Consider the following 7,499-nt stretch of genomic DNA (forward strand, 5'->3'; position numbering starts at 1 on the left):
AAGCCCAAGTAAGTCTATTTACAATAACCACTTAGACTTTTACCCTGATTCCCCACAACATGAACTTAAGACTCAAGTTTAATAACAACATGATGAGCCACCTAAGCTTCGAGTTTCCTGAGTTTCTTGAGAGGTGACCAATTGGTAGAACTGCTAGGCCTTGAGATGTCGATCGTTACTTGGGGAGGGAAACCATTTTAAAGAGTGAACTTAAAATGCCCAGTGAGTGACTATTTTAAAAGAAACATATTTTCTTACAAACATTTACATTCTCACTTCAGGATTTGAGAGAAAAACGGTAAACATAGAATCATAGCATATAAAAACCCCGAGTTTAAATTTATCATTATTTTCTATGAAGCACTCAACTCCTTTTTCGAATATGAAGGAGAGCCCTTTTTCTCGATCCCTAATAACCTTAATTGAGAGAGAGTCCTTTTGTTCGATCTCATCAACGTCGACAATATAGATCTTATGTGCATTTAGAACGGAATAGGATCCTGCCTACCTTACCATATCTTCGATAGCAAGGATCTCCATATAGTTGGGTACCTTACCATACCTTCGATACCAATGCTCAGGAGTAGGTTTTACATACTAGCATAAAGCATTTTAACTTTACATAAATTCTTATCATAAAACAATATACTCATGCTAAAGAAAATCCTTGAATAACTTAGTCAAATACTAAAACATTGGCATACAACTTAATTGGAACGCATAAAGGTTATATATAAATTCTGTCTTTAAACTATCAATCATGCGTTCAACATCAATTTCTAATACTTCAAACATGAGTTGAGAGAATCAAGTAAAAATCAACCATGCATTAGAAGCTCACTAGAAAAACATTTAGCAAATATTGAAAACTAGTCACTCACTGCCTTTGGGTTACTTCCTTAAAGGATTGCAGTTTCTCCTATAAGCATTGTCCTGTAATAATAATAAGAGCCTTTGGTTAATGCCTTGAGCCCCTCTTGAGCTTAACTTCACTAACTAATTTTAACATACGCAAAATCCAAGTCTAGTTCAATGCATCATCTTATCCCTTTTTACTCAATGCATCCCTAGCACATAGGTAAGTTTAATGCATTACCACACAACCTAAACTTTACCTTGTAATTAGTTATGTAGGTGGCAGCACGCACACGGTACTTCTTGATGTCAGAGGTGCCTGCATCGCTTATGCGATAGGTACTTGTGGCTGCAACCTTTCGTGCCTACTTTTGTGGTTTGCAACCTCTCGCGCGCTTCGCATGTGCACTTCGACCAACGCCTGCTAACTCTATCGCACACCCTTGCCTATTCGCGCATTCGTCCACACTTAGCCTCAATCATCAGCTGCTTGCTTATGCATAGGTTGCAGATGCCTGCTTGTTCATCCAACCAAAATTCTAGATTTAACTTTCAACTTGAATAACTTAATTTCCAGACTTAATCTCATAAAGTTTCCTTCTAAAGACTTCCTAAACATCTTAGCTAGCTTACTTTAAAGTTCTCGCTTCTGATACCTTTCCACGAGCTTGAAATTTACCAATCTTTACAACTTGTCGGGGTAGCCTAAGATTCTCGAACACTTGAGGAATTCTTCAACCTTCAACTCAATTCCATGGGAATTTTCATCTGGCAGCCTTGAATTAGTTCCTTCACTGTTCTAGATTCAAGTTGACAGCAACTTTCCTTTTCTTAGCATGTATGAAATGCCCAAATTGAGCTCTTCAACTCAAACTTCTTTTATATTATGGTTGCATGACCAACTAACTTTCTTAGGATGACAATTGGCGCACTAACGCTACTTAAGGTCTCTAACCATGCCACTTAGCCCACTAGTTGGGTGATTAAGCTAGGTGGTTAAGTCTTTCACTAATGCCTAGGTTACATCCAAACTAGCCTTCCTTCTCGGCCAACGCATACCTTAGCTAACGCTGCACACCCTTGCTCAATGCATCACTAGCCAATGCATACACTGACTTTGACTTAGACATTCATGCTTAAGCCTGCTACTCCTCAACGCCCCCCTTAACCTCTAATATGCCTCAGCTCTACCATGCATTCACCTAGGAAAACTCAACTGCCTGCATATTAGTCATCTTAGACCTTTGTTAACTTCCAAGTAGCCGTGAATGCATGCCTCCTATTAGACTTAGCCAATTTCCTCCCTTGGACTCTTGAACCGGTAGGAAATCATGCGTTTCTTACTTCTGAGTTTTATATTGTGTTAGCTCCCTTATCTCACCCGAGAGCATAACTTCTAGCACTTAGAAAAATTCCTACTTCCCTTTAACTTGGCTTCACGCATACCTCCCTTTGCCTTAACCTCCCAAAATTTCTCTACTTTCACACACATACCCATATAGTATTTCATATAATTTCAACTACTACAACCATTACAGCTACATACTTGCAAAAATTAAAACACATAATTAGGATAATTAAAGACATAATCAAGAGAGAACTTAAACATAATTAACTGATAAAATAAGTTTAGGGGATTTACATGAGTTACCCAGGCTAATGCTTTTTTTAGTCACCTTGGCGGCCTTGAACAATGTCTCTGAACTTCCCCTGACATCCCTACAGTCTATGCTCCCGACCTATTCATCATACCCAAATGTCAATCCTATGGGTCATTATGTTCCCGCAACCAACCCTAATAACCACGACAATATCGATCCCTGTTTTCAAACTTTATATCAACATTTTTGTGAATCATATGGCCAACGTGCATACTTTTGTGCAAACTCTAGTGATAAATGTAATTGTGTTAAAAAAAACAAAAAAAAAGTAACTATGATTGTGGCTGTAAACAATGGTTTTTTTATGTAAAAATAGAGATCAATTTAAAAAGATATTTGGATTTAGGAGAAAAATAATGAAATTGCAAAAGATAGAATTGTAGTATATTGAAATAATTATAAGTAATCAATATTAAAATTATTTACCTTTGATGGGGAATCTCATCTTGGAAGAATAAAACAAAATATCATCATAAATATAGAGTCTAAAGGGGCAATTCAGGTGCATAGTAGGTTATTATAGTCTGTGGGTTATAATAGACTGTATGTTATTATAGTCTGTGTTTGGAGTGCAGACTACTATAATCTGATTTATAATAGTCTGTATTTGGAGCACAAATATTTTAGTATGTGTTATAATAGTCTGTGTTTGGAGTGCAAGTTATTATAATCTGAGTTATAATTGTATCCGAATTTTGAATATAGATTATTTTAGACTGTGTGTAATTTTTTTCCACTATTATTTTTTATAAAACAAAAAATTATGCATATGAAATATCATATTTTGAAAACATATACGTTCCACCAATTTATACAAAAGTAATTAGATTTTAATTTATTTAAAAAACTAACCATTTTTTGTCATTTTAGGAGGTACCTTGGTTAACATGGAAAAAAAAAAGTAGATTACATTAGGATGCAATTCATGTGTTTCATATGTAGAGCTCTCTTTGTTGGAGATACAAAAAAATGTAAAACTAAATAACTAACTCATAATTGCATGATTAAAATATTGACCAACAAGATTACTTACCAAATCTACTACAAATTTAAATGCATAATTGAAAAAGCAATCATTGTTCATTATCGCAAAGCAATCCAAAACACAGGTTGATCAAACATTCTCTTCAAGGAGGAGGTTGCAACATTCGAACTTCAGGGTTGTGGGAACGGATAAGAAACTTTCTGTATCTTGCACTGCAGAATATGATTTGCATAAGCTTCACCCTCTGTCAGTTATGCAATTTAGGAATATCTTCGAGTTGGCTCGCGACTTTCATACGCAGTTCAATCTCTGTTGCACACTTCTCTTTTGACCATTCTACAATTGCCTTCAACTGGTCATTTACAAAGTCCATCACATTCCTAACAGTTTCTGCAGTTTCAAATTGATATCCACTTTGCTTCCTCTTACTTCCTCTGGAAGAATTTCCTCATTCAGTGCTTCGACCAATATGTGTTCCATGCATCTCCCATTCCCTGATTAGACATCATGGGGATGTTCGGATCCCATGATTCACCAATGTGGACACCATTCATATGGTTTGGCACATTAGACCCGACATCCGGATAAGTCTCTAACTGTGCTCCCATAGCTTTATCCTTGAAGAAGACGTACACCAGATCATCATAGTATGAGAACGACTTATGTAAAAGCCTCTTTGCTGCAGGATGACTCTGCAAGAACAATAAAATGGATGTTATGTTTAGGTTACCAATATTCGTAAAACAATTTAGACAAAATTGCACCTTCACCCCGAAGGAACTCTTAAATCAGAATACCTATGAACGGAAGCGGATCTTTCCAATTTCATTGTGACAGAATTTCCACACATATATTCTAGCATACAAATATGCATTGAAAACACTAATTACTGGCATGCTTTAAAAGATAAAAACAAAAGATCAAGAGAACATACCGATTGAAAACTTTTTTCATGAAACTCGGTCTCACCGTGAATGAAATCCTCTCCCTCTTTCTCATCCAACAAGCAATCACCCAGCAACGCCACGACCGTCTACACAAACAGCAGTGCATGAACAACAGCGAACGGGGACGACACCACCACTTGAAGCCCTCAGTATTCTCGGAGTGAGAATCCAAAGGGTGGACTTTGATGGAATTGGTAGAGGGGAGGAGGAAAGGCTATCGTGTACTACGAATAAGCAAGTGGGAGAAAGGGAAAACTATCGTATAGTCGGGTGCTTGATTGTTTAGGTCAGGGAACACGATCGTGTAGTAATTGCTAAGTGATCGTCTATGAAAAGGTAAGCGATTGTTTAGTTACGCTCAGACGCTAAGCAATCGTCTAGTAAAGGTAAGCGATCATTTAACAAATCGCGGGAGATCATTTAGGAATGTGCGGGTGTGTGATCGTTTAGTAGGCGAGTGCTATCATATAGGCTCTCAACATTAAGTGATACAAGACCTTCGCACCGTGAGCGATTATGCATGTCTCATGCAAAATGAAAACAATATTCATTTTATTCTTCAGTTACTAGAACTGAATTCAACTTCCTACTAACGCACTAATTCGAAGAAAACTTCGGCCAATTATCTCATAACCGCCCAATTAATAAAATAATTAAAATAATCATATTATATTCTTAACCTATAGTTTGATATCATATATTAACTATAGTGTTCTCTCCTCTACTTGATATAAATCATATTTATATCCAATTTCATCTAAAATAATGTATCTCATATATTTAGTCAATCATATCATATATAATTAACTAGTTCAATTATATCATATATAATCGAACTCCCTCTTGTCAATTTGAACATTTCAAACTGATCCAAAAACTGATTCTCAACTTGTATCCAAGCTACCAAGGGGACCTTATGAACCTATGGCTCGAAGCTCCAACGGTAGGTGAATAGCTGACTAAACTCTTTAGCCACGAGATCCACCATCCGTTAGCTGCCAAGAATTCCACTAAAGACCGGTAGCTGAACTCTTCTTACCACAGATATATTTCTATGTCCATCGGATATAACCAATCATGAGTACATTAATCCTTCACAGATGCTCGTAAGTACAGCTGGGTCAATTTACCGTTTTGCCTCTGTAGTTACATCTCAGTCCTTAAGTACCACTAATCTCTTTAATGAACAATACAACATAGTCTAACTATGTGTGAACACCTCTCGGGCCATGAGAAGGTGTGTGGCGCCACATCGTTCAAGCCTTGGAATCAGCCTTTAAGGGAACTATCTATCTACTTGCCCCTACTTCAAGGAAGGAGTGAATTCCATCTTGTGTAGCTGAGTTCCCAACTCCCAAATAAGTCGAATCCCCAAAGTGGTAGATTTGAGTTGGTGTCCTGGCCACTCACACCCATGCAAATCAAAGGACCGTCCTCAATGGCAGAAGTTTCCAACTCACTCAGGATTGAGGTCATGTTACCTATGGTCATCCTAGTGAAGTAAAGTCTCTATCATGAATGGTGTTATATAATGAAATGTTAACACTTCGTGGTCAGGTCTTATACAAACTCTTTGTTCAGGACGCCCCCGCTCCCATTTCCCTTACACGAATGATCAGGATCAGACCATCCGTGACAAGTCACAACACTTATAACTCTTCCACAAAGCAGGCCGCATCCGTAGCGTTACTAGGATAAGGTTTCTCTCCTATATCCATATATTATAGACCATTTTGGTTATCACTTAAGACATGATCCACTTATATGTCACCACATACATGCTTAAGTTACATAAAGACAACCAGGGATTTTAGTTTATTGGTTTGTGGTAAAGCAAATAAAACATCCATATGAGCAAAATCAAGAAGGGAAGCAAATATCATATATTATACATCACAAGCGTTCGTACAAACTGTTTACAAACTACAGGACACGAGACTTTAGGGCATCAACCCCAACAATCTGGTCCTAAAGCGAAGTGGGGTGTACAAAAACAAGTACAAAACAATGAACTAGGGCATAAAAGCCCAGTACAAGAAAATCTCCCACTTGCCCTAGTCAAGCCGCGGGCGGTCCTCTAGACCCATGCTTTAAAGGTGACTTTCAAACACTGTAGCCGTGAGAGCCTTCGTAAATGGGTCCGTAACATTGTGCTCCGAAGCGATCTTCGTGACGATCACATCTCCTCAATGCACTATCTCGCGGATCAGATGATACTTTCGCTCTATGTGTTTGCCGCGCCTATGACTCCTAGGCTCCTTGGAGTTTGCCACTACCCCACTATTGTCACAATAGAGGGTGATTGGCCTAGACATATCTGGAATAATTTCCAGTTCTATCAAGAACTTTATGAGCCAGATGGCTTCCTTAGCAGCTTCGCAAGTTGCTACGTACTTCGCCTCCATAGTGGAGTCGGTGATGCGCCCCTACTTAGTGCTTTACCACACTACAACTCCTCCATTAAGAGTAAAGACTGATCCCAAAGTGGACTGGTGAGAGTCCTTATAAGTCTAAAAGTCATTATCCGTGTATCCAGTAAGGATCAAATCCCTAGATCCATACACGAGCATGTAGTCCCTCTTTCTCCAAAGATACTTGAGGATATTCTTTACTGCTGTCCAGTGACCTTGGCCTGGGTTAGACTGATACCTACTGACTATGCCCACAACGTAGCAGATGTTTGGTTTAGTACAGAGCATCGCGTACATCAAACTGCCAATGGCAGATGCATATGAGACCCGTCTCATTTCCTCAACTTCTTGAGGCATCTTAGGACACATGTTCTTAGACAAAGTGACTCCATGCCTGAACGACAGTAGGCCCCTCTTGGAGTTCTGCATCGAGTACTTGAGCAACATCTTATCAATGCATGATGCTTGAGACAGTGCTAAGACTTTGTTCTTACGATCTCGAAAGATCTGTATACCAAGAAAAAACTGAGCCTCTCCCAAATCTTTCATTTAGTATTGGGTCGCTAGCCAGTTCTTAACTGCAGTCAGTAGACCTACATCATTCCCAATGAGTAGTATATCGTCTACATACAACACTAAG

The sequence above is a fragment of the Benincasa hispida genome, chromosome 6 (assembly GCF_009727055.1).
Source record: "Benincasa hispida cultivar B227 chromosome 6, ASM972705v1, whole genome shotgun sequence".
Classification (NCBI taxonomy): Eukaryota; Viridiplantae; Streptophyta; class Magnoliopsida; order Cucurbitales; family Cucurbitaceae; genus Benincasa; species Benincasa hispida.